The following is a 4,734-nucleotide window of genomic DNA, read 5'->3' on the forward strand; positions in this document are numbered from 1 at the left end:
ACCCTTTAAGACGCAGCCCAGGCTCATTTCACCTCCTCCAGGGAGTCTCCCCATCCCATCTTCCTGCATAGCTTCTACTGTTTCCACACCATTCACTCTATCTCTGTCAGCATTTATTAGACTGTGTTAAAATCTACCTGTGCTTGTCTCACATTCTTTTTTTTTTTTTTTTTTTTTGAGACGGAGTCTTGCTCTGTCGCCCAGGCTGGAGTGCGGTGGCCGGATCTCAGCTCACTGCAAGCTCCGCCTCCCGGGTTCACGCCATTCTCCTCCCTCAGCCTCCCGAGTAGCTGCGACTACAGGCGCCCGCCACCTCGCCCGGCTAGCTTTTTTTTTTTTTTTTTTTTTTGTATTTTTTAGTAGAGACGGGGTTTCATTTTAGTAGAGACGGGTTTTCACCGTGTTAGCCAGGATGGTCTCGATCTCCTGACCTCGTGATCCACCCGCCTCGGCCTCCCAAAGTGCTGGGATTACAGGCTTGAGCCACCGCACCCGGCCAGAAAATGAAGCATGCATTGGCCGGGAATCGAACCCGGGCCTCCCGCGTGGCAGGCGAGAATTCTACCACTGAACCACCAATGCTGCTAGCACACTCACTTACGTTCTTGAGAATAAAGACTGTGTTTTCTTCCTTTTTTTCTTTTCTTTTTTTTTGAAAGGGAATCTTGCTCTGTCGCCCAGGCTGGAGTACAGTGTTGTGATCTCGGCTCACTGCAACCTCTGCCTCCTGGGTCCAAGTGATTGTCCTGCCTCAGCCTCTTGAGTAGCTGGGATTACAGGGGACTGCCACCAGGCCCGGCTAATTTTTGTATTTTAGTAGAGATGTCGTTTCACTATGTAGGTCAAGCTGGTCTTGAACTCCTGACCTCAAATGATCCACCCATCTCGGCCCCCCAAAGTGCTGGGATTACAAGTGTGAGCCACTGCACACGGCTGTGTTTTATTTCTATTTCTAACTGCAGCATTTAACACAGTATTTGGCACATAGTAGGTTTGTTGGTAAAAAGAATAAGTGAATACTCTTGCTGAATTTAGCTGCCACGAAAATAATTACTAGCAGTGAGGTGTGGGGCAGGAGGTAGCACTGTGATGAAGGAGAGAACCGTGCTGTATACGACTACTCCCTCAGAATGTAGGGGCCACTCACTCTGCGGTTGAACGAACTTCTGTGGATAGTAGGCGTGTATTCTCACCTCTAAGACAGAGGTTAGAGAGAGAGAGACTGACAATCCAAGGGTTGTTAACGTGGAAAGAACTGACAGGTGCTATGAAGGAGCCAGGCTTTCACAGTGAACTTGGAGATTTCTGCATTTGTCAGACACCCTAAACCTCTAAACCAGCTCTGCTCCTGTGGCTACTAAGGCTGACAAAGGAATCAACTACTCATGTCACAACTCCCCAAGTTGAAACACAGTAATAACAAAAATCAGATGCCTGAAAAGCTGGAAAAGCTGAATGGTGTAAAGAGTGACTTAACCAAGAGAAAACCATCCCAGATAGTTGGAGCAAAAGCCTATGCCTACATCCAAGAGAATCCGAGGGATTTCTACCAAATGTTGCCTATCTGCAGTTTCCCGTGAAGTGAAGAGAACAGTCCCTTCTAAACTGATTCCTTTTGTGTTCAATGGAAAGAACTGGAAATATCTTGTTACGTGGGATATTGTGCTTTGGTAAAATAATTTACCCAAAGTTGGGAAGATGGTGCTGGAATATCTGCTTGACGATAAACTGTAACCGTGACCACGTGTCAAATATACAGCCAGAAAATAAATGAAATATATGCTAGAGAAAGAATCCAAACTTTTGTGAATTTTAAATGGCTTCCAGAATGTCCTCTTCCATAAGCAGCACACAATTTTGTAAGTGTATGATACTGCCAAAAAAAGTATTAAATGCAGGCAATCCACAACTTATGAACAGGTTGCATTTCAGAACTTTGTTTTGAGGCAGTCTTGTAGGAATTTGGAATGCATATTTCCCACTGAAATTGTAGCATACGTCGGTCAGGTTCCCAAGTCAAATTAACCCCTAACGCACACACGGTGGTTTGCCTGGAAGGCCAGAAGCTGCCACCATGCAGAATAGTGCCAGTGTGGGATCACGTGTGGATGTCTATCTCGGATAGATGCCTGGAACTCTTACTTTCTCCTGTGAGAAACTAGTGGGAGGCATCCGGTAATTTCTGTCATTCCCTCGCCACTGTTTGGGGCTCTTCCACTGCGGTTTGGCTGAGCACAGAAGGTGGGAACATCTCTGGCTTCAGGTCCCTGGAGTGGCTTCTGGGCAATCTGGAGGCCTGGAGACCCCTCTCCTGTGCACTTCTGAGGCTGTCATGTCTACAAGAGTCTCCCCTTATCCTCAGTTTCACTTTTTGTGGTTTCAGTTACCCAAGGTCAACCATGGTCCAAAGACATTAAATGGAAAATTCCAGAAATAAAAAATCCGTAAGTTTTTTTTTTTTTTTTTTTTTTTTTTTTTGAGGCGGAGTCTCGCTCTGTCGCCCGGACTGGAGTGCGGTGGCCAGATCTCAGCTCACTGCAAGCTCCGCCTCCCGGGTTTACGCCATTCTCCTGCCTCAGCCTCCCGAGTAGCTGGGACTACAGGCGCCCGCCACCTCGCCCAGCTAGTTTTTGTATTTTTAGTAGAGACGGGGTTTCACCGTGTTAGCCAGGATGGTCTCGATCTCCTGACCTCGTGATTCGCCCGTCTCGGCCTCCCAAAGTGCTGGGATTACAGGCTTGAGCCACCGCGCCCGGCCAATAAAATCCGTAAGTTTAAAGTTGCGTGCTGCTCTGAGTGATGTGATGAAATCTCATGCTATCCTGCTCCATCAGGCCAGGAATGTGAATCCTCCTTTTGTCCGGCATATCCATGCCATATAAGCTACCCACCCATTACAGTATAGGAAAACACATGGTGTATACAGGGTTTGGTACTATCCAGGGCTTCAGGCATCCACTGGAAGTCCTGGAACACATACCCCCAGAGAAGGGGGGAATTTGTGTATATATGTCTTTATTTTTTGGACAGAGTCTCGCTCTGTTGCCAGGCTGGAGTGCAGTGTCACGATCTCCGCTCACTGCAACCTCCAACTCCCAAGTTCAAGTGATTCTCCTGCCTCAGCCTCCCACCACGCCCAGCTAATTTTTGTATTTTTAGTAGAGACAAGGTTTCATCAGGTTGGCCAGGATGGTCTCCATCTCTTGACCTTGTGATCCACCCACCTTGGCCTCCCAAAGTGCTGGGATTACAGGCGTGAGCCAGCGTGTCCGGCCGTATATATGTCTTTAATGTCTGGACAATCAACAGCTTACTAGGTGTACATCATAGGTATAAAACAGACATTTTGCTAAAGTTCCCATATATCTGGTCTGATAATAGGGGTAGTAAGTGCTGCAGTACCTTTTCCCTTTCCTTCTTAATCTTTCTTCGGCTGCAATGAAGAAGAGGATTCTTTCCAGGACCAACACTGTGGCCAAGTGAGAAGTGAGAGTTATGGCCCTGAATAAAAGTGAAATCTGAGCTCTTTCAGCCAGAAGGACAGAGGAGTGAAGACATCAGTTCCCAGAATGAACATTTGTATATACGCTACCAAAAATTAGTTTTCCCAAAGACCTCAAAACAAGATAAAACAAAACAGTTAGAGATGCCTATAGTATGGGGAATGGGACTCCTGAATTGGAAGTGTTTAATTGTACCTCTAGTTAGTAGGAAGTTTAGGCAAATGATTTTAAATGCATATCACAGGCACATACAAAAAATATGCAAACCAGGCAGGACTCCAGCCAACTTAATTTTACGTGCTTTCCAGCCATTATTTTCCCTTCTGCAGATTCATCTCACACCCAGATCTTTAGAAATGGCTGGTGGAGACGGCACGTCACTCTATAATTCTTTGGGAGTCTGCTGGTTCCCTAACCCCGGGTGCATCCCAGGCTCAGAATGTCAGGGATGTACAAGCATACCAGCTGTTCCAGGAGTCCAGCCTGGTACCAAGAGCACGACGTTGTTGGCAGCCATCAGCTGCATGTTACTGCTATTCTAGGAGAGGAGCCACTCCTGAAACAGCTGAGAGGACCTCATGGAGCGAGAGGCAGGAACATTCCTGCCCTGGGCATCACCCTTTGGCCAGAACCTTCTACTGCTGGCCAGGGTTCTCTGCACTTTTTAAGGTCATAAGCAGCTGCCCGTGAAATATAAAGCTGAGCAAATGGGCACGGAGGCAGAGAGTTTAGTGTACTCAAGCAAGACTTATCACAAAGGTGGCTGGCCTATATTTAATACAGACATAAATATGCATGCTAGAAGAGGCTGTGGGCCAAAGATAAATACCTCTACGCGTTCCTTTTTTTCGTTCTCCTAGGGTTATCTAAGTTGACAATCAAAGCTAATCTGACTGAACTGCAGCTCCCAAGACCAGTACCTTTTGGTCTGGTAAGGACTTGGTCAGAATGAATCAGGCACCCTCCTTGGGAATAGCTTAGATCCCCTCAAACATTCAAAGACACCAAGAAAAACAAAGAAAGAGGATGGAGGTTGGGGAACTAGAATCAGAAAAACATTTCTGGAATTTTCTGAGAACAAAGATGTAGAACAAGAAAAATAGGAAGCTCTTCAGAGGTTTTCTGACCCTGGAACACAAGGAGGCCCCGGTAGTCAACCTTCCCCTCCCTCCAGCATAGAACAAGCTTGGGCCTGGGAGCTGGGAGCCACTGAGTGTTAGAAACTCTCAGG

The 4,734-nt window shown here is 46.8% G+C and overlaps 1 non-coding gene across 1 annotated transcript; it reads right to left on the reverse strand.

The window, feature by feature from the left end:
• Window positions 1-511: 511 nt before the first annotated feature.
• TRNAG-GCC (transfer RNA glycine (anticodon GCC)) lies at window positions 512-582 on the reverse strand. Its single transcript has one exon. It is a non-coding gene; the product is annotated as a tRNA-Gly (tRNA).
• Window positions 583-4,734: the final 4,152 nt, after the last annotated feature.

Source organism: Rhinopithecus bieti, unplaced genomic scaffold, assembly GCF_001698545.2.
Source record: "Rhinopithecus bieti isolate Rb0 unplaced genomic scaffold, ASM169854v2 scaffold_38004, whole genome shotgun sequence".
NCBI classification, from domain to species: Eukaryota; Metazoa; Chordata; class Mammalia; order Primates; family Cercopithecidae; genus Rhinopithecus; species Rhinopithecus bieti.